At 48.8% G+C, this 23,786-nt stretch overlaps 1 long non-coding RNA gene across 1 annotated transcript in view; it reads left to right on the top strand.

Moving 5' to 3' along the window:
* The first annotated feature begins 630 nt into the window (after positions 1-630).
* LOC138580307 (uncharacterized) overlaps positions 631-23,786 on the top strand; it is a 165,466-nt gene continuing 142,310 nt past the window's right edge. Inside the window, exon 1 of the long non-coding RNA XR_011304227.1 lies at positions 631-772. This is a non-coding gene — a long non-coding RNA (uncharacterized lncRNA). The remainder of the gene's footprint in view (positions 773-23,786) is intronic.

A 23,786-nucleotide genomic window follows, 5' to 3' on the forward strand; every position in this document is an offset into this window, starting at 1 on the left:
CCTCAGGGTTCGGCGTGCTGTATAAATAAAGAAACTAATCTAAACTAAAAGACCATTTCAAAATGGCTGCCGGATTGGGGGAAACACATTCCACCAAAATGTCACCCGAAAAGACCACTGTAGACCAAGTGCAGTGCACAGTTCAGCTTGCTAGGGATCCAAGGCTATATAAACCCGCCCTTGGTCATTACCGTGGCTGGCGTTGCTTTGGAAGCACTTGCACCTCGCACTAACGCTTACCGCTGCCTGGTTTTGAACCTCTGTGTCTCCTGATCGTGTCTCTTGCCGTCCGTTACTTCTTGGATCCCGGTAACCTATAAAAGAAAGAAGAACAACGCAATCATTGCCCAATTCGAAAGCAAAGCAAGCTGTGAACTGAACATATGCTCAGTAGCCCACGTATACAATACAAGATGAATGCTGCAGACAAAAGCGTTTGCTTTCTCTCATCCCACTAGTGAAGTACCTGGTGTCAAAGAAGCACATGCACACATTGGCATTAGGCAGTGAGCCAACATCTAGGGAGCACACTGATACATACTAGAACTTGGAGGGAAGGGCTAATCAGGGTTGTCTCAGATCACTTGTTAGGCAGTGCACTAATTCCTGCTCTGTCTTTTGCAGGAAGCCCAGTTGAAGCACAGCAACCCAGGGTGCCATATCCCACAATAACCCCCGAAGCATTAATTATTTTGCCGTAAACACGTGGGTGTGTCTTCAGAGTGCTACAAGCATTTGCTTCAAGGAGAGGTGTGGACCCGCAAGACACCAGGTAAGCTTTACATAATGACTCTCACTTGGGTTCCACTCTTCACTCTTACTGGGACGAGTATGATTGTGCCAGTGTGGATTATCACTTGACTTCCACTCTTCACTCTTACTGGGGCGAGTATGATTCATGTACTCATTATATTCGTTATCCCTCCTAGCAACATTAGTTGAATTCTACTCTTCACTCTTACTGTTAAAAGTATGTTTCATATGCTCATCATTTTTTATCCCTCCTGCAATTACCACTTGTATTCCATTCTTCATTCTTACTGGTACATGTATGATTCATATTTCCGTTATGTTCGATAACCCTCCATGGTCTCCCACTGTCCGCCTTACCTCCTTTCCTTGGGATTATCATCACTGGGCCTGTCTGCAGGACATCTGCAGGACATGAAACTCTTCTCACACTGTCAGGTTGGCTTTGCTCTTCTCTCCTTCTTGCTCTCTCCCTCTGCACCCGCTCTGCAACGTGGGAGGATCCATGGTGTCAGCATTGTTACTGAACTGGACTGTCCACCGCATCAGGGTCACACCACCCCTCACTGTTCGGCTTCTTCGTTGGGTGTCCCTTCCCCAGTTTCTCCGGCTTCTTCCTATTCTCACGTCACTCTTACACACCAGCTGTCTTCCTGGTCTGCATGCTGTACTTCTTGGCTTCTCTCAGCTTTCACAGCAATCTGGATTTGAAACTCCTCTTTTTTCTGTGTAGCTGGGCCTTCCCCAGTGCAGCTCTATCGTCCTCTCTCACTTTCCTTTGAGCATTCTGTAGCTCAATGAAGTGTTAACCATCTGCTATTTATTTATTTACTTAATTTGTTGATAGTGCATATACATAAGTGTTTCGAGGTGTGACGAGGCAAGGGACGGGGAAACAGAGGGAAGACAGAGACAACGATCCCACTAGGTGACATTGAGGTTGTGCATATGCTGGGGGGGGATGCAGGGGTAAAGGGGAGGGGGCAGTGCAGTACATGGGATAACATTAAAATAAATAAGAGAATAAATAGAAGTGCGGCCAGCTTGTGCCAAGTTCAAGGGTTTCCAGGGGGGCAGTGCAGGTGTGCAACTGGCGGGAAGGGGACCGGGCCCAAGATCAGAGGGTAGCCGGGAAACCAGCACAGTTTCAGAATCAGCCAGGAGATCAGCAGGGGAGAGGAGGAGAGAAAGCAGAAGCAAAGGTTTTGAGGTGCTTCCGGAACCGGAGATGGTTCTCCTCAAGTTTCAGAGATGCAGGGAGGCTGTTCCGGAGGGAGGCCCCAGCAGAGGAAAGAGATCTAACACCAACTTGCTGCTTAGAGAAGCGACTGACCCAGAGGGAGTTGGAGGCGGATGAGCGAAGAGCTTGAGAAGGAAGATATTTATGAAGAGAGAGTTGAAGGTATTTAGGTCCGAGGCCCCAGAAGGCCTTGTGGACAATGCAGATGGTTTTGAACTTAATCCTCATGCCACTAGCAGCCAGTGCAGAGATTTCAGTCCTGGAGAGATACGATCCCTGGGCTTGAGGCCAAGGTCAAGCCTTGCAGTCCTGTGTTGGATGAGTTGCAGAGGGCAGAGAGTAGAGGCAGGCAGATTTAACAAGAGGCTTTTGCGGTAGTCCAGCCTCGAGAAAACCGGATCCCTGGAGACAGTGAGCTTCTGTGGGAAGGAGAGGAAAGGAAGAATACCTCTGAGGAGGTGCAGCTGGTAGTGTGATTTCTTAGAGACATCAGAGATGTGAGGAAAGAAGGAAAGTGTGGAGTTGAAGATGACCCAGAGGTTTTTAGCCTCACAAGTGGGAGCAGGAAGAGGGCTAAGAGAGGCCGGCCAGAGAGGGACCGGAAAGGAGGGAGTAGGTGTAACGTTAGGACAAACGTTAGGCATATTTGTTCACCAGTACAGTTTTCCTCTTTTTTCAGACGTTTAGATAGTAGGGCTCTTCTTGGATAGATGGCGGTAAAGCATTCCAGAGAGTTGTAGCTATGGCGGTGAAGCTTGCTCCTCCTGCTCTTTGGTGAATCTTGGTGTCGATAGGGAGGTGGAATTGGAGGATTGCATGTAGCGTCGTTTGGGCCTTTTTGAGTTGCGCTGGGTGAGGTAGTGGGGGGCAGTGTTGTGAATGTATCAGTGAGTAATTGAGAGGATTTTAAACTCAATACAGGCTTTAATTGGCATCCAGTGAGCTTTGCCTCTCACTAGAGAGATACGGTCAGATCATTTAATGCCCCAAACTGCCCAAAGGGTGCTGTTTGGGATAAGTTGTAATTTAGTTACTTTTTGATAGAGGTTCCTGCAAGGAAGGCGTTACTATAATCCAGTTTACTGCCGATGATGGCCCTGGCTAGCGTGAAGCAGTTGTCAGGGCACAGTTTTTTTCTGCTGATTTAAATGAGTTTAGTAGAATAAGCTGCAGAGGTTGCAACAGCTTTATTATTATTAGTATTATTATTAATATTATTTCATATTTGTAAGGTGCAACACGCCTGTAGGCCCCAGTGCGCATAAAGAAAAGGAACGGAAACAGAGGGGGTTCCAGAGATCAGACCGGATATCAGTCAGGTAGGTAAACGGTTCTAATCATTAGAGTTAAAAGATGTGTTTTCAGTGCTTTCTTGAAGCTGGTGGGACTGGGGATATCACTGATAGAGGAGGGAAGGGAGTTCTACAATGTATGGGGCAAAAACTTGAAAACAAGTGCCTCCGAAGTTTCTTAACTTGTGCCTGCGTATAAATAGTTTACTCTACCCGCTGGAGCGGAGGGTTCGCCTAACAGGGGCCTTTGCTATTCTGTTAGTTAGATACTGTGGTGCCTTATTGGCAAGGCCCTTGTGGGTAAGGGTAAGTATGTTATGCATAATTCGATGATGTACCAGAAGCCAGTTCAGAGACCTTGATGATTCGGTGACCTGCTCCCATGGGTCTAGGTTACCTATCGCTCTAATGGCCCCGTTCTGAGCTTTTGAAAGATTTTTAGGTTATTTTTAGATGTGCGAGCCAATAGACTGTTACAGTAGTCAAGCCGGGAATTCACTAGCAGGGTGGCCAGAGATGAAAGATACTTGGATGATAGATAGGGCTTGATCTGTTTTAGGGGTTTATTAACATGGGTGCAAGGCTTTCTCTTGCAATACGTGATGTTTCATTGACAGGTCAGAGTCTAAAACAACGCCTAACGTTTTTTTCGGTGTAACTTACTGGGATAGTACAGCTTGAAATTGTGAAACAACTGTATTTGGAATCAAGCTTTTTTTAACCAACAATCGTCAAATCTGTTTTTTCCTTGTTCAGTGCAAGGGAGTTGGCAGTCATCCAGCATTGTATCAGGTTATAAGTACCCTCAACAAGGGAAGAGTCAGTCGTAGTCACCAGCAGGTCAAACACGGGACGCGTGTATATGTTAAACAGAGAGGGCGAAAGGCAGGCAACCTGTGGGACACTGCGCAAGAGAGTGACTCCTAAAGGGCCTGGAAGCCACCCATGGCGACTCTGGCCTTTTTAGGGCCAAGAAATGAAGCAAACCAGGCAATGGTAGACTCAGAGCAATTTAGCAGTATACCCAGCCCCTCTACCAGTATAGAGTAGTCAACCAAGTCGAATGCAGCAGAGAGATCTAATACTATGAGAAGTGCTATCGTGTTGCTATTGACTATTTCGGCCAAAGAAGCTCTGAAGTTCAACATGGCCATCTCTGTGCTATGCATGGCACAGAATCCGGACTGACGGATACTTAGAAAACTATTTTTTTCAATATGCTCCTGGAGCTGTAAGTATGCAGTATTGCCAATAATTTTAAGCTGAAAAGGAACATTTGTAATTGGTCGATGGTTGCCAGCAACCTTTGGTTCCAGTGTGGCTTTCTCGCGAACTGGGGTGATCGAGTCATCCTTTAAGGTCTTTGGAACAAGTGAGCTAGTAACGGATGAGTTGACAATGTTGGTGATGAGAGGAGCAAGGCAGAGAATAGAATCCTTAATAATCATTGTGGGACATATATCACTGGCACATACAGTGGGTGTAAGCCCTGTCACAGTATTAACAATGAAATGTTGGGTGAGTGGATGCAAGGTGAATTCTGGAAGTATAGCACTCATGTTGTTAATTAAGACCACATAATTGAATGTAGGGCCAGTATTGTCAGGTAGGTCAAGTATGCCTTTTTTTAATAACAGTCCGGTGGTTCTTGTTTTTTGTAAGAATCCATCTTGAATTTCTTGACACTATGAATCACTAGGAGGAACACTACTTATAATGCATTTACTGCCATCTAGTTCTCTTAACTTTTTTTTGCATGGTATTTTTTTAATCAAGATAGACTCCCAGAGTTTCCATATGGCTAGATAGGGGTTATGTTACCATCAATGGAAAAGGAGGCGAAGGCTGGGTCTAGTTGTTTGAGTCTGTGCAGGGAGCCTACAATAAGGAGCTCTGTCTTATCATCATTCAAGCATAAATGGTGGTTAGCCATCCAGGCTTGGATGGTACTATCAATCTGATTGATGTTAGCAGAGCATAGACTATGGTTTCCGGTAAGTTTTAGAAGTGCTTATGTGTCATCAGCAAAGTTAGTGTAGGGGATTTCAAGGCTGTCAAGAGGATCCAAGAATGGCTTGGTATATATATATTGTATAACGTGGGTGAGAGATATGAGCCTTGTGGGACACCATGTGAGTCAGTGATGGGATCAGCTGCTTCTGACCCAGCGAAGATCCTGGATTATCACTCACTCAGGAAGGAATTGATCCAGTTGGCTGCTCCATTGGGGAGGTTGAGAGTGGAGGTGAGATGGCGACATAGATATCGAGGTCCATGAGATCAAATTCTGCAGATAGATCAAGTAGGAGGAGGATGGCAAGAGTTCCTGCGCCATGAATAATGTCGAGCTGAATCTTAAGGTCAAGAAGGGCTTACTCGGTATTGTGTCTCGGTCTAAATTCAGATTGTTGCATGCCAAGAAGATATTGGGCTCCCAGGTGGGTTTGGTGTTGGGCGTAGTTGGTGCTGACAACAATTTTCAAAAGGTAAGGTACAGTCGTGATGGGGCAGTAGTTTAACGAGTGAGGGTTTTTGAAGGAGAGGTGTCACCCAGGCTTCTTGAATGGTTTTTGGCACCGTGCAGGAGTCGGAGGAGGCACTGATAAATTTAGCAATGATGGGTGCAAGGGGGTCTACACATATCTTGATGAGGTGGGATGGGCAAATGTCTTCTTTGCAGTTAGAAGCTTTTAGGCAATGGATGGTGGTAAGCACATCTGAAGGAGAGACAGGGAGATGTGGTAAGGGGGCGCTGTAGATGTTGGGTGAGCCCCTAACTGGGGGAGAGATGCAGCTTTGGTTGGGAGCAAGAATTTTTTGAGGATGGTTTTGTCTCTGAGGTTATGGATTTTGTTGGCAAGCGGGGACTGGACAAGGGAGCACTAAGCTTTGTCTTTCTGGAATCTAACAATAGGAGGTGCTGATGATTTAAAAGGTTCTCTAGTATTACAGCTGGCTTCATTGATCCTTGTATTGTAGATGTTGGCTTTTGTGGAGACAATCGCAGTTTTGTAAGACTTGGCAGTGGCGAGAAAGGCCTCTTTGTTAGTTAGGGATGGGTTTTTTCTCGATAGGTGTTCCTTGGCTCATTGGTTAATTCTTCTGTGAATCAATTGTGGTTGTTGCTTTTTTTGTCGTGGTTTTGAGGGGAGCATGAAGGTCAAGTGCGTGCAGGAGTGTGCAGTTGTAGGCATTGAGGATGGTTTCCGGTCGGCACAGTCAGGCAGTAATGCAAGGGAGGCACAGATAGTGGATTCCAGCATCTCTTTGCAGGTATGTCTTGCAGTAATAGGGCGATGGTTGCTAGCTTTATGGGATGCAGTCGATTTGAGAGACATGGTAAAGAGGATCAAGGACTGGTATGTCCAAAGCAAGGGGTCGATGGTTGTGACCTTGATGGGTGTGTTGATGTTCAAGATCTAGTCAAGTATTCAGCCTTTCGTGTGAGTGGGGATGGTGATAACTTGTGTTATGTTCATCTCTTGAAGAGTAGCACTGAGGGCTGTGGCCTTAGGGTCAGATGAATCGTTGAAACCTAGGTTGAAATCCCAGAGAAGTATAAGTTGGATGTTGGATTTAAGGATCGGTGCGATAAGAAAAGGGATGTCAGTGTCCGGGGCACTAAGTTTGTTTGGCTGGCGATAGAGGAGAATGCTGTTAGTGGTGGTCTGGGGCATGGTTCGATTTTGCTGAGTAGGCGTTCGTAGCCTGGAATGGTAGGGGAAGGTTCTGATTGGAAGGGAGTATTTAGAGATAATATCAACTCCTCCACTTGTATTGACAGGTATGTCTGCTCTAAGAATGAAATAGCAATTGGGTATGGCGAGACACAACGTGGAACCTGCTACATCATTCAGCCAGGTTTCAGTAATGGTGAGTAAGTCAAGGTCATTTTCCAATATCAGGTCATGTATGTGTGAGGCATGGGCACAGAGTCAACGTGCATTTATGATGGCACAGGCAAGGTGATAGGGTTTGGTGGAAGTAGGGGGGGTGTAGCGGTTGCAGGTGGGATGGCCTGAGTGGGTGATGGCTTCATTGCGAGGAGTGTGGATGACGCGGTCATTCGTGAAGTTCTGGTGGTTAAGCAGTTTCTTTTCTGGGTGCTGGTACATGGTAGGTGTTTAGGGTCATAAGTACGAGAGTGGAGATGCCGTAGTCTAGCTACACCTGTACAAGCTAAGGGGCTTGTTATCATCTGGTTGGTGGGAGTTTCAGTGCTGGATGTCAGGGTTATCGTAGCCTTGGGAGCGGTTATCATGCGCACTGGGGAGTGATGATGTGGTAGCTGTGCACAAAGTCTCATTTCTAAGTGGCAACTAGAGATAGGGGTTGGGGCAATAGGCACAATCAGATGGTAAGGGGGAAGAAAAGGCATGGGGTGGGGAAGGGTGGTGTAAGGTGAGCCGTAGCAAATGGCAGACTTATGTATGGGCTCAGGAGGCCAATATCTTGTGAACTGGGCAGGGGGTGCAAATAGGCGTCATTGGGATTGTTATCGGTGAGTGAGCCAGTATCACAGGTGTTGGCTGTGGTAGTGAGGGTGAGCCAAAGGGCAAGGCGCTGGGTAAAGGAGCACCTAGTGTACTCTGGGCGTGTGGCACACAGATGGGTAGGGCGTTTATCACAGGTTTGCTATTACTCTTATCTGGAGAGACATTAGTAGGGCAAGGTGTGCCGAAGAGCAGGGTGCTGGTTAGGGCCCCATGCCATGGGAAAGCAGAGAGGGAGGGCTCACTGGTCAGGCTCTTCGTGGGTTGTGCATGTGAGTGCAGGGCAAGGATACCAACACTAGGTATGTGCATTGCGGCTGGTGCCCAAATGGGCACAGGTGGCTCGTGGGAGTGCCAGGCAGAAGTGACAACACTAGGATCATACACTGCGGCAGAGGCGGCTTCAATAACAGTACTGGCGTCATGCTTTTCGCAGATCGGCACAGGTGGCTCATGGGAGAGCAAGGCAGAAATGAGAGCACTAGTATTATATATCTTTGGCAGAGGCAACATCAAACACAGCATTAGCAACATGCAATTCAACCGAAACGGTCTTAATAATATTAGCATCATGCATTTTGGCTGGAGCGGTCAGAAAGAGTGCTTAAAAGGCTCAATGTATTACACACACTGGATTTTGTCACCCCCAACTAGGTTTCCATCCATTCATGTCTCGTTCGTTACATTTCCCATTGGTTGTCAAAAAGGGGTGATAACGGCCAACTTAGGCTCTCCCTCTGCCAGCCACGAGGCTCCCTCTGCCAGCCACGAGGACCCATCAAATCTCACCCTACCAGTTGGTCCCCAACCTCTCTCTACCTTGAGGGTGGTCGGCCTGAGTTGTGCACCTTTGGGCCTATCTTTTGATGAGTAGAAGCTATCTTTATAACTGTAGCTGTGACCTGAACAGTCCAAGGCCCTCTTTCCTTGCTTCTACAGCTTATATGGATATCCTATGTGGCTGTGGTCCATGTCACTGGTCCATGTCACCCATTCTCTTCTTTCCTCACTTCTGTGCCCATTTCCTTTGTCCTAGCCAGTCCCTCGGTGCAACGAGGGGCGTGGTTAACTCCCACCAGGAACTTGGAATCATCTAGACCGACTCTGTTCAGCTCTTTGAACACCTTCTCCTCAGCTCAGGTGCCCATGCCATGTGACAGCCGTGCATGTAATATGAGTCCCTCCCACGGCAACAGGAAAGATGACCCCAAGTGACTCCCCTGGGTCAGCTACGGAGGCCCACCCTCCTAGATTGGCACTTTAGGAAACAGCCACCACTATTCCGGCTGTCCCTATCTGTACTCACCAAAGCCACACTTCAGCAAACCTACCAGCCAACCACTAACATGGGTGTACTGCACACTTGGCTTTTTATAAACAGGGATCTCCTGTCTACAACAGAGACTTACAGATACCCCCACCCTCGTAGAAGGGTACATTGTACAGGCTTCCCACAGGGCCTTGCATGGATTAACGAATCTTTAAGCATTGCTGGGCAGATAATAGCCTCCCCAAAACCCCCATTCTGAAGGCCCAACATACTTAGACCAGCTTCTCCTCTTCTGCCCACTTTCTCTGCTCGCTTCAAACTATTTCTGCTCCGATTTTTACACTTGAAGATTGTAATGCCTGGTTATTTGTAGCTGGTGCTTCCTCTGACATACAATACAGCGGCTTAATCTCTAATAGTGCAGAGGCAGTGCTCCTTTTGACCCCAAGGCCAAGGTAAGACCAAAATACTTTAGAATAATGCTTTGCCACCCTATATAAAGATGCCACTTTCCACTTCTTTTAGTGCAATTCTTAAACCTTGGCTAAATTTGTTTAATAGCCATTGTTTTTTCACCCACTCAATTTTGTTTACATGCCTTCCTTTGGGCATGAAGATAGTTTGTTTGTTTGTTTGTTTTATTTGTATGGCGCACCAAACCCGGAGGTAACTGGGCGCAACGAGTACAAGAATGCTTTAGGCTTAGATTAAGTCCTTACTTTTGAACTGAAAACTATGATCTAGCGCAATTATCACCCCAATAGGGTATGATTTAATTGAACTTCCATCTAATTTCTACATATCCAAAAGGTCCACCACGATTAACCTAGCATAACCCAAGAAAACATTTGCAGTACTTGTTGCTAAACTCAAAACCTGTAATGATCCCATCTCACACTCAGTTAACGCCCCCATGAGCCCTAATAGCCCTGTCATTTTACCTTTAACTCCAACCAATTAAATTGAATGAATCACTAATAAGTTAACCTCCATTGATCTGTTGCTAACTCTAAGCCTCAATATTACACCAATGTAGAAAACTTAACTGTGAGCAAATCCAAATGCGACTCACATCCACGGAAAAATAACCCAGTGATGAACTAGTAAACAAATAAAGTAACAAACGATACTTTCCCCCAAAATGAGTTAGGGTTAGCTGGATGCTCACCTTTAATTTGACCATTCGCATTGCTCAGTTAGGGGGTTTTCATGCTCACCATTATTGGCTCTTGAATGCACAAATGCAGGCTTTGGGATTTCTAATTACTAATGCACTGCCTATTGGCCTCCACCAATCCTCCCCACCCTGAATGAGTCACAAGGAATGTGATCATTAAAGTCATCCCCTAGACTTATTTTAGCAGAGTGAAGGTAGATAGATAAATACTTTATTTCGGTTTTCACCATTTACATCATATACAATAAAGTGCATTCAAAATACAAAAACAAAACAAAAAACACCATTAACCTCTACTAAAATACAATGTTTTATTGTTTTTTTATAATGTGCCTAATACCATACCTGAGTTTGGTTTATAAGTGCAGATCCAGGATTCAAACTTCTTTTGCTCTGCATGGTCTTGCTCCCAAGACCACACGTTCCCCCTGTGCTATCCTCTGTAGAAAAATACATTTCAATAAATGAAAAATTGCTAAAAACTTAAAATGTTCTGCCCATACGTTTAAAATAATGTCCCCTCGGATAAATCATTGACAGAAGAAGTATGACACAGACAGAACTCCGGTTGCTCTATAATACTAACAAATTCATTAATAACACCCTGATATTATACTGCAAAGTATAGTGGGTTGCGCACATGTCCCCATATCCGTTCATCATCACAAGAAGAATGTAATGTTGGACTAAGATTGATCACATTACACAAGAGGACTTTGCCTCGGGTTCCGCTATCTCTACTTGAATGCTGTTAAAAGCAAACATTTCCATACCACTACTTCAACAGTCTCTACCACCTGCTGAAGCAAATTGTTTAAACGAGTGTGTAATTATCCAAATCTAAATTGAGGAGAGCACAGCTTCCCTGCAAATTAATACAAGGGAAGGAAAATATAAATTCTTCAACATCTCTCTTAATTTAGCCTCCACCCCCCAAGGTTTCATATCACGACAGGTATTTGCTCTTTTGCAGCATTGCAAGGGCTGCAAACCTCCAATACCCCTTGACATTACCTTGTTCCTCAACAATGGAAGCCTTAATACGGGGGATACAATGTTTTCTGCATCGAATTTATAAATAGTGGTAGCCAAAGAGACACCCCACGGAAACCAGCTCAAGTGCCCTCAGATCACTATAGCTGATGGAAAACAGACAGTCTTAGTCCATTTCTTGCTCAGACTCTAAATTGTCCACTGTCACTTAAGGACCATTAACTCAAATGCATTCGGAAATATTAGATTTAAATGTACATAGATATACGAATAAAAGAGTACTACAGAGCTGACCCCCACCTGATTATACAGTACTTTTAGCAGGGCATTCAGGCCAGCATCCTAGAAATGTATAACTCTACGGACCTCATTAGGAGTGTGGCGGTTATATTAAAAGAATTGCAGCATGCTGCAGTTACGGTTGCTGCATGCAGTAATGTTTTTAATAGGCCTCATTACAAGAAATCTGCTGGGTTGGCGGTAACAAATATAGATGTCCAGAAATACCACTTGCAGTATTTCAGAAAACTAATTTGCATAATCTAATTTCCACCCTTGTTTTGAGGATGGAAATTGATTGTGTATGGTAGTGGATCATAATGAAGTAAAAATGTGAGTAAAATATATGCAGTATTTCACATAAAATATCCCCCTTAAGCTATATGTGTCAGGCTGTAAAAATAAGTGGCGCTGCCCAAATGATTAGGAATATGTGGTGTAAATAGGTGTAAATCTCTGATAATGTTCCTTCTGTTTAGCCCTGGTGCTTTGCCATCTGAAAAGAATCCTGGTAAGTATCAAAGGATGGCAAACACTTTTTTTCCTCCAACAGGTTTATTAAGCAATGGTCCACTCCCACTGCATATCCATCCCATCCACCAGCAAGAAAGAGTATGAGTGTTTACTAGACACCACATCTCCCATTTGGAATCAGGATCCGCACATCACAGAAGACACACATGCTGATGCAACCCCGGGGGCCATACAGGACAAGCTGAGGATGGTGTGGCTGAAGCCAGCGCTGCCATTATCAGCTCCAGTGATGTCTGCTCCTGAGATGTGCCCAGTGCTCCAGACCAGATCTTGAAGTGGGAGTATTTTACTCCATATTTTTCAAAGTTGGGAGTACAATGATTTTTTAGGGAGGGCAAAAGTGAGACCTATTCCCGATTGGAGTTTTTAATAAGCGAGTAAAAATATGTTTTAGCTGTGAAACACAAATGTTTCTGTAGTTAATATTTCTTTTCGCCTAGTTATTCATGCACATTCAAAGAGAAATGTTTACCTCCTGAGATCAGGCCGTAATAATAGTAAAGTTTCTTCCTTTGTCTCTACACGTATTACTGGTCTAAACATATCCATGGAGCTGTGTGGGTGAAAGCAGGGGGACAGGTGTCTTGTTTCCTATTTTAGTTTTTTTGAAGTCCCTATTTTTCATTTTTGGGCTCATTTGCCAATTGACTGATACAACAATTATCTGTAGGGCTGAATGTTCCTAAATCATTAAGAACATGTTGCTCCTAGTTGTCTGGCTTTTCATTTTAGAGGCACGTGTCGAGCATGACCGCTACTCGAACTTATGGCCGCCATCAGGATATATGGCTGGTCAAAGATGCTGCCTGTGGCCTTTGAAGGGGGACATAGCAGTGGTACACTATCTCTGAAGCTGATTTCAGAAAGGCTCCTGTCTGAATGGGTATAGTCGATACCTCTTCCCTGGGCTCCCGGATGGTACCCTGAGTCAAAGGTCCTCTGGACATCCTTGAAGTATCTAATTTGTCCTTGTTTTCCTATGCTCCTTTTGAGTTTCCTCTCAAATGACTGGAAGAGGGGTGCCACCTTCTTTGACACTGCAATTATTGTCAAGGTTAGTGAATATCCATGTGTGGAGAAGCATGATTTCTGAGTTACATGTGATTTCTTCGAATGAAAAAAAACGAGTGAAATTTAAACAAATAAAAACCAACTAAAACCAAAATAACAAAACTCTTTTGTTTTGTTTTTGAGGGGGTTCCCTCTCAAATTCCCCCTTTGAGTAATACTTTTCCCCCACCCCCAAAACCAATATTCCCACTCCCAACCCCATTTTTTGTTTTTTCCAAAATGTGTGATTTTCGTTTTCGTTGTTTTTTCATTCGGCTGGGTCGGTCGGGTCCTTTTGTGTCAGGATGGCTCCCAGTCCAATGGGACGGGCGTCCACGACCACCTCCGTTTCCTGGTGTGCATCGAAGTATGCCATGTATTCTGCTCTGCTGATGTCATTGCGGATGTATTCAAATGCCGGTTGGCAGTCCTTGGACCATTGGAAAGGCTGGTCTTTGCAAGTGAGTAGGCATGGGGGGTTGCTGATGGTGGCAAAGTCCTTAAGATATCTCGAGCAGTAGCTCGCCAGACCAAGGAATGAACGTAGGTCAGACACGTTGTTGGGGGTTAAGCCGTGTTGAGGGCTGCCACTTTGTTCGGGTCCGATCTCATGCCCTTCTCAGAAAATATGCGTCCAAAAAACCTTAATGACCCTTTGCCGAACTCACACTTGCTCTTGTTGAGCATGAGGCCTGCAGCTTGCAGTGCCACGCATACTCTGTGGAGTGCTACATCGTGTTCTTCTTTTGTTATTCCAAATACCAAGATGTCATCTGAGTAGTTGAGGCAATTGGGCACGTGTCGGATGACCTTGTGTATTTCCTCCTGAAATAATTCTGCTGCCGACAAAATGCCGAAACTCAGTCTTTTGTATTGGAAGAGCCCTAGGTGAGTCACAAACGTGGTGATGTATCTTGACTCTGGTGCGATTTTGATCTGGCAGTATCCTTTTGTGAGGTCAAGCTTGGAGAATACCCTTGCGCCATGAAGTAGGTGAATCATGTCGGTGATTCTTGGTGCCTGATGTCGCTCCCTCTGAATGGCTTTGTTTGCTCTCCGCATGTCCAAGCACAGGCGTATGGACCCGTCTGGGGACTTTTTGGGCACTGGCACTATGGGGGATACCCACAGTGTTGAGCTTGTAACCGGTTCGATCACGTTCGCCTTGATAAGTTTGTCCAGTTCCTGCTCAACTGGTTTCTGTATGTTGACCGGAATGCCTCGGTAGTTTGGGCGGCCGGGCGGATGTCCAGGTTTATGTGAAGCTGGATTTTTCAGTTTCTTAGCTTTCTGAGTCCTTGAAATAGTCTTGGGAACGTTGCCTCCACCGCCTCTGACCTGACAAAGTACTTGTGGGGCATCCTCTGGTACAGGTGTGGACCAAGCCCATGTCGATGGCTGTTCTGAAGCTTAGTATGCACCCGCTGTTGGCCTCGGTCTTCAGTACATGTAGCAAAACCTTGGATGCGTGTGTTTTGTGCATGCACCAGGCTGTGATGACCCCTTTGCAGGGCAGTGGCGTGGTCGCACCGTATGAGTATATGTCCACTGTCGCTGTCGGAGGTTGGGGAGAGAGTTATACGTGTCCTCACTGATGAAGTTGACGGTGGATCCTTTGTTGATGAGGAATTCCAGTGGGGTGTTATGTACCTGTAGCGTGAGTATGGGGCTGTGTTGAGTGGCTATGTCATTGTTCAGCGCCCATAGATATCCTTTTTTCCTTTGATCTTCACCTGACGGGGGTGATTCGGTACTTGAGGGGGATCTCAGCTCTATGTACCTGATGAACCTCCTCCTTCCACTGTGTCTGTATCCCTCTGGCGGCCGTCTCTCCTCTTGTGTGCATGTACTTCCACGTTCCCTGTCCTCTCACCGTAAACGTCTCATGTCACCTTCCGGCCAGCTGCCCGGTGAGCTTGGGCACAAACTCCTCTGTCGCTCTGACAATCTTTGCCTTCCGGGGGTGGGGTTTGGCGCGTTCTTGCAAACGGCTCTGAAATGGTTCATGCCACCACAGGCGGCACATTGCTGCCCTATTGCGGGGCATTCTCCCGTATGAGGGTATTCATAGCCGCACTTGAAGCATGTGGCCTCAGGGCGCTTTCCGCTTTGGGTGGGTGATGTTGTCACTTAGTTTATGACATTCGGGTCAGGCACTGGGTGCTGAATGGTGATTTTGGCCATGTTATCAAGTTGGGACTCCACGGCCATCTCCAATCTGGCCAAAGCGAGGATCTCCTCTAGTGATCTTTGTTTTTGTAGGAGCTGTTTCCTGAAGGGTTGTGATGCACAGCCTGCAGTCACCTGAGACCTCATGGCCTCCTCGTTGGAGTAGTGATGAAACTCACAATACCTGAGCTTGATGCAGAGACGCATGACGAAATTGTCTACGGATTCGCCTTTCTCTTGTCTTGTGGTATGAAAGATGTGCCTTTCGTAGTCGATGTTTGTGTGCGGGGCGAAGTATTCGGACAATTTGCCATGTAGGTCTCTGTATGATGCCGTGTCTAGATCGAGCAGTTCCCCGCGATGTCCCGGACTGCGGGCCTCACCCCCATGGACAGTGGCCCTCATTACGACCCTGGCGGAATCCGGAAAACGATGGCGGAAATGCAATACCGCCATCGAATAGCGCTCGGTGCGACTATGACCCGTCACCGCAAAGTACGATGCCATTAGCGACACCGTAGTGAACGCCAACGCCAACTGCACCAAGCACGCGCGCGCGCGCCATGCCAAACCGTAAACACCACCATGGCGCAAGGGTACGCCAATTCCGACCCTAGCGGACATGTACCTAACGCCATCAAGCATGGCGGAATGCACCATTCCGCCATGGTGAGAAGTACGGCATCGCGAATCAACCGTAAACGGCCTCACTGAGTGCCCGTACACCGCTCCCTGCCCACAAAGTACAACTCCCCGTAGGTGCAATGAAGTCACAATGCAACCATTGAAATGTACAAGTCACCCATGCATGCCAACGAACAAAAGAAACACAACAGGGGCCAATGGGAGCTGCAGGGCACAGATGGCACGAATACAGAAGCCATCCCAATGGACATGACCACAGTCCCCCACCAAGAAACGCACGCAAACACAGGCACCTGTGACCAGCAATATTCCGAAAATCACATCATTCCACCAGTCCACCTGGCTGACCGGCATCTGGCACACAAAACCCAATCCCCCGCCCCTGAGCATGACAACATTCAAACTGTCATATTGGCAGCCCCCATCCCTGACCTCACGGGCTTCGTAGGCAAACGCGCCCAGTACAGTACCACGCAACTAAACTCCGAAGCTGGAACCCAGTGCAGATCTCCTCACAATACATCGCCCCCCAAATAGGCATATGCCACATCACTTGCAAAGAAGAACGCTACACGGGCCAAATCAGAATAGAAATTTAATGCACATCAAAATCACCAAGCCCATACAGCCATCAGGCCATGAACTCCAAAACACATTTCACCATTGTGGGCTGCATCCGCAAGAAATGACCAGCCACTACTTGTGTGACGCCCTGTTCCCTCATGGTACACAGAGCCACATTCACGTACGAAAAGGCAACATGGAAGCGCACAGAACCGCAGGGCCGTCCCAATGGGGAGGCACTAGTCCAGCTGAAAGGCCGAAATGTTGCTCCGAGCCACTAGTACTGCGTAAGGGCATGTGGCCCATTGGCGATCGTCCCATAAGATCGTAATGCTGCTCCACTGATTAACACGATGCAGCAGGTGTCGGGAGTAAAACCCATCTGCAGGAGTGGCATACAGATGGCAGTGGCAAAAGGGGAGGAGATACCTGTCAACCAAAAGAAAAGAAAAAGAACAGAATGGCCATCAGTACTACATTCCAACAACTCACTGCAATGATCACACTAAATCCACAGCCATATGCATGCTAGCCCACTCCAAAGGATCATCACCACCCCAAAACCACTTGCGACTCATAACTATCTATATCGAGGTGTAAACACCATCACAAACTAGTGTACCTGTGCATGCGTCTGTGAATACAGAATCCATCTGATGGGATTGGTAACGTGCATGGACACAAGTGTCTGAAGGCGCGTCGAGACAGGGAGGGCTCAACAAGGCCAGATAGACGATGGTCCCACTATGGCAGCCCTGCATCACATAGCGCAGGGGAGGCGGACAGATTCCAAGAAGCCCTGTACATGGCAAACTCTGTATCAAATCATCTGCCCATGCATCCATTCATCATTCCCTCATCCCGGTATAAAAACGCCTGAATATTTACTCACATAACATTAGAAATATCCATTGAGTCTGTGCGTTATGCAGCCTGCAAAATCCACAGTGCCCCAGCCCGTAATTCCAGTATAGTGAAGTAACATGTATTTGGGAACGTCCGGCCTCATCGCCCACGTCGCTATTGCGCATCCCAAACCATTCATATCAATCATTGCATTCTCGCCATGGCCCCTGTCTCAAGGACATTGTACAATAGTACGTTATATTTGCAGTCAGACCTGTGGGCATTTCCTCGCCGCTAGCTGAAAACCGAAAGCGCCGCCCTCCGAATTCCTCATTTGCAACATCACGTCGAGAAGGCATCTGTGGCCGCTTGAAATCACAAATTAATCCATCTAGTGCGGCTGTGTGTGAAAATGGCAACTGCCGTCACTCACAAATGGCACGCCCCGCCCGTCGGTGAACCTCGGTACAGTGATGCATGAGGGTCCACCGTTACTCGAGTACTACGTTCCACTGACCCTTCACAACTCTGTTCGCGACTGCACAGATAGTATGTGAAACAATGGGACCACAGCAGAATGAACATATCAACCAATGTTACACGGCCATCGGGTACAAATACATGATTGCAATAGCAAGATGCCATTCCACGAATTGCAGCGTTGTGCGCGGGACGTGCTCGGCCAAAGGGGAGAGCAGTTTGCACAGGTGGAATGAATCACCACAGGTGGAGGCCATTCAGCCTGAAAACACATAAATTGCACAGCCAGTCTCCTCCCACAACCACACCGAAATGCTACCGGCAGGACTCGCGATGTTGGCCCTGGGGGACCTGATAGCACTGCAAGTACTCCAACTCCAAGAAGAAGACGAACACCAACTACAACCGGCCGCACGGAGGAGACGCAGGAGGAGGAGGAGGCCAAGGCAGGGCCAGCAAGGGCCGCCAGCACAGCCACTACCACCACGCAGGCAGCCCGCAATCCCACGCCTCCGAGCACATCCGTTCAACCTCACTGATGAGCAGATCCACACCCTCTACCGTCTGGACCGGGACACCATAGCCGCCATTGTGGACATGACACAGGCTGACCTTGTCAGCATGATAGACAGCCCAACCGCCATCCCACCCCTACTGAAGGTGGTGTCTGTACTCCACTTCCTGGCCACAGGCACCTACCAGCACACAGTCGGACAGTTGCATGGCATTTCTCAGCCACTGTTCTCACGGACACTATTGCAAGTGCTCGATGCCCTCCTGCAGCACGCAGACGACTACATCTCCCTACCACGCTCGGAGCAGGAAATTACCAACACAAAAGTGGGATTCCATGCACTTGCCGGCATACCTGGTTGCATTGGTGCCATCGACTGCACCCATGTGGAATTGGTCGTCCCACATGCCATGGAGGCCCAGTACCGCAACCGAAAACAATTTCATTCTCTGAATGTACAAATGGTGTGTGACTCCAACAGGATCATTACACATTGTTGTGCCCGATTCCCTGGATCAACCCATGATTCAATGGTCTTGAGGAACTCTACAATACCACGCTACATGGAGCGACACGCAGGGAACAGATCCTGGCTACTCGGTGAGTCTCATTACATGCATGATAATGTGGGGTATGTGATTCGGCAATGACCTGGCAGGAAGGGGGGGGGGTGTGCGTACGTAGCAATGGCATTCCACATCATACGTTTCTCGTCCACATACAGGTGATGCTGGATATCCACTGAAGAGATGGCTCCTCACACCAGTCCGGAACCCACGGGACCAGCATGAGGAGGACTACAACCATGCCCACTCACGTACCCGTGTAGTCATTGAACAGGCATTCGGCCTACTGAAGGGTCGTTTCCGCTGCCTCAGCAGGTCTGGCGGGGCACTCCTGTACCGCCATGAGAAGGTTGCAAAGATGGTGATGGCATGTGTCATGCTCCACAACATGTGCGTACGTAGAAATGTGCCCATGCCCCCTGACGCAGAACTGCAAGCACCTGATGATGGTCATGATGAGGGTGGGGATGTGGCAGCACCTCAAGGAGTCTGCGAGGCACCGGAGGGCCGTGACATTCGTCAGCATCTCATTGATGTATGCTTCTAGCACTCACGCCTGGTGGCTGATACATGGACATGGGACTCGTGGCACTGTGTGTGTCTGGGACATGCACAATATGGACTGTACGCCTATGATGGCCTAGTACACAAAGATCAATGTCCACACATCTCATTGGTTGATCGTGCACTTTTTATGGCATATGTGATATCATGTTGTACACCCTATCGACCCGCCACCCAAGTGAGCCCAACACACCCCCTCCACCCTCCTACCTCCCCCCCGAACACCAGTGTCCAAAGATGCTCATTGTCAGTGGGCAGTCGCTATTGCAAGCCCCCTCTGCGGGTATCAGGGGCACCCCTGCCTGTGGAGCGCAGGTTCCTCCCAGATCTACGTTGGGGGCTGCCCTGGACGGAACTTGCAACGGATGATGTCTCTGCCTGCTCACGTCCATGCATGTCCCTAAGGGTTTGCGAGAGCTCAGTGAGCACACGGCGCACTGCGGCAAGTTCGGCACATACGTCCTTGGACGTCGCATGCAGTTCCCCCCTCAGGCTCTCGGTGCTTCTCTCCATTTGGACTCTCAAGCTCTCGGTGCTACTCTCCATTTGTGCCCTTAGTGTCTCTGTACTCCTCTCCATTTCTGCCCTAAGTGTCTCAGTTGATGTTTCTATGTCTGCCTTTGTGCCCCCACATTCATCGGCATGGTCCTTGAGGAGCGTGGCCAGTTGCTGCTGTTGCACGATTAACTGGTCGAGGGACTGTTGCCTCTGCTGGGCCATGGCCATTTGCGGTGGTGTCACAGAGGGGCTGTTGTCCTCATGTTGCCCTGCCACAGGGCTTGTGGGGGATGGCCAGTCGTCGTCTTGTGGGTGCCCCTGCGTGGTATCCTCATGTTGTACGGGATGGGACAGACAGGGGGATTGGGACAGGTCATGGATGGATCTGACTTCGACATCCCCGTCTTCTGTGTCGGAGCATGCTGCCATCAATGGGGTGTCACCTATGGTGCTGCTGCCACCGGAGGCAGTGCCTTCTGTGGCATCCGTTGGGGGGACCTGTGGTGGTGGTGTTGTGGGCATGCTGGCTGCTGGGGTGCCTGTTGATGTTCCCTCCTCTGTGCTGCCACCTGATTTGTGCTGCTGCCGTGTCTTGATGCGTGCAGCTGAGGTGGAGGGTCTTTGGCCGTTGGTCTTGGCCCTCTTTGCAGGTGTGCTGGTAGGGGTGTCCTGAAGCTCGTCGTTTGGATCGGACCCTGTGGTGGAGTAAAGGAGGGCGAGGGTTATTGATGGGTCTGTGGGAATTGGAATGGCATTGTATCACATGCATTGGGGTGGTACCTGAGGGTGATTTGGGTCGGGGCCTTGGAGGTGCTTTCATTTGTGTGTGGAGTGAGGGTGCAGTTGTTTGGCAGCCTGCAGTTAGGGTGTGCCTGCTGCACGTGTAGTGCGTGTTTTAGGGGTTTTTAATTATTTATGTATTTATTGTGGGTTTTAACGTGCGCTATCAGGCCGATGTGTGTGGCCGTTCTCCTGGACATGTGTTTCTGTTGCACTATGTGGACGCATGGTACTTCACATGGATGGACTTTGTGGATTTGGCATTGTTTTATTTGGGCCACCTACCTGAATCTTCGGATGTCTGCACTCCTTTCTCCATCCCTCCGACTCCCTCTATGCTCTCCATTCCGATGGTGGAGGCACAGATTTCTTCCCAGGGGGTCAACTTGATGGGTGATTCAGGACCTCCCCCGGTGGCTGTGGCAATGTTGCGGTTGGCAGAGAGTATGCTGCGGACGCGTATCCGCAGGTCGTCCCATCGCTTACGGCATTGCTGTGGGGTGCGGGGTGCGGTCCCCACCGCACTTACCCGCTGTGCCACCAGAGCCCATATGGCCTTCTTGTTTGCAAGTGCCGTCCTGGTCATTTGCGTGCAGAAGACGACGGCAGCATTCTCCTGGAGGGTCTCTGTTAGCACGGTGAGTTCCTCACGGGAGAAGTGGACCTGCCGCTTGCGGTCGCACGCTTTCTTCGCTACTTTTCCCATTTTTCTTGGTTTCGCTAGGGTGGATGACGGGTTGGGGTGTGTCTCAGGGTAGTGATTTTAGTGGTTGTGTGGTTTTAGTGGTTTTATAGGTGTACGGCGGGATGTTTCCCGTTCCGGGCCCATGTTTTAACTTCCGTTTCCGTATATTTCCGGTCACCGTACTTTCCGGTAGGCGCACACTGCGGTGTCCGCTGTGATGGGTGGCGGTATTGCACCTAGGGCGCCGTACGGCGGCGGTGTGGGCCGTTTTGGGGTCATTTCCGCCATCGCGGACTTTGCACTTCCGCCATGCCGTGGTGCTCGTGCCCGATGGGTCGGAATGGGCCGCACTTTGCTCCTTCGTGCAATGGCGGAAACGCTATTTACGCTGTGGCGGTCCGGTCAGTCACTTTCCGCCAGGGTCGTAATGAGGGCCAGTGTGTTTTTCAATCTAGCATCATCCGTGGGTCCAATGGTGCACACGTAGAACTTAAAGTCTCTCAGCCATGTGCTCCACCTGGGATCTAGGTTGGTGGTGTCCCTCACATCGAAGGGGTAAGGCATGTGAAACACCTGTGATGCTCCTCCTGCAGCTTTTGTTGCTTTAGCCATGCTGCCTGGCGGGCCCTCCGCCACAGAGGAGGACGCTACTGGATCAGACATGGTGTGACATGTGGGCAGGCTCCTGTCAGCGGTTTGGACATGTGCTTATTGGGCCCTGACAGTAGTGTCTGTGTCTTTGTTGCTGGGGTTTCTGTCCCTTGTGCTTGGGTGAGCAGAGATTTGGCTCTTTCCTGGACTGTGTCCTGGGCCATGGGTGTCTCTAGTTTCCTTTTACATATCCATTACTTCCTTGTCCACGGGGCTTATGTGGGACCTTTGCAGAATACCGTTGTACCAGGGCGTGTGGAGGAGCCACTGGTGAGTCTTGGGCCAGTGCAGGGTGCGTGTGCCCTTCTGCCTGCGCTGAGGATGCTTTGCTGTACTGGGCTGCTGTGCTGCAGTTGCGTGGCCTCCTCGTAACCTCCAGGCCTTTATCCAGGAGTTACGCACCTTCCATTAAGCCATCGGGCTCCTGTGGTGAGTGCAGCTATGGTGGGGGCTCTCCCAGCCTCTGCAGCACCTGGCGGCTGTGATGGGGCTTCCTCCGGCAGCGTCTAGCCGCACCGCAGCTGGGAGGAGCGGGCAGAATGCTGCGGGCGTGCAAGGCTTTTTCACCTGTCCGACGGCATCCCTCATCCTGTGCAGCTGTGCCCGGCCTCAGCGGGTCTACCGCTGTCGTGTTTCAGGGCTCTAATCACTCGTCGCCATTGTGATAACCCCGAGGGGCATATCCTTCATGAGCATCAGGATCGCATGCCCCTGGGACCAGGCCAAACCTTCACGCAAAGCAGGGACACACAGAGCGTTTTCAGACATCGGGCCTCATTATGAGGTATGCCGGTAAGGGAAAAATGATGCCGGTATGTAAATACCGGCACCATTTAACGTTCCACAGCATTCTGACCCACAAACCCGGTATTAATGGCACCGTTATTTACTGTGCCGTAAATAGCGGCATAGGCGCGTACACGCGCCTCTTCAGGCAGGAAATACCGGCATGCCGGTAATAGGTGCCAATTACAACCCACGCAAACATGCAAATACCGGCATCGCGAACCCGGTAATAACGGGCTGCATGATGCCGGCAAAACAGGCATCGCGGACCACCCGCAAACAGCAACCAAGATACAAGACAGCTGCCACAGGTGCACACAATCCCCACAGGTGGAGTCAAAGGAGGCTGTGCCAGTATGAACTGAGCACACCCACACACCACAACCCCCCACCCCCACAGGTGTAGGCAATGTAGAGTGGCCCAGTACAAAAGGAGCACACCTGCACACCACACCCCTTCCTACACCAAAAAGCTACCACTAGCATTTGCAATCATGGCGCAGGAGGACATGCCTATACTGCTACAACTACAGCAACAACAGCAACAACAACTACAGCAGCAAGAACAGGCAGCACAGAGGAGACGCAGGAGGAGAAGGAGGGTGAGACAGGGCCAGCAATTACCACCAGCGCAGCCACCAGCGCCTCGTAGGCAGCCACCAATCCCTCGCACCAGACCCAGCCCATTTATCCTAACCCCTGAGCAGATCCACACCCTGTACCGGTTGGACCGTGACACCATGACCACCATAGTGGACATGATACAGAACGACATTGCCAGCCACATACAAATACGCACTGCCATCCCCCCGCTACTAAAGGTGGTGTCTGTGCTACACTTCCTGGCCACAGGCACCTACCAACACACAGTGGTAGTGCCAGCTGCATGGCATTTCACAACCACTATTCTCACGCATGCTGAACCAAGTGCTGGATGCCCTCCTGAAGCACGCAAGCACC

Source organism: Ambystoma mexicanum, chromosome 3p (genome assembly GCF_040938575.1).
Source record: "Ambystoma mexicanum isolate Mex_15411 chromosome 3p, UKY_AmexF1_1, whole genome shotgun sequence".
In the NCBI taxonomy this organism is placed as follows: domain Eukaryota; kingdom Metazoa; phylum Chordata; class Amphibia; order Caudata; family Ambystomatidae; genus Ambystoma; species Ambystoma mexicanum.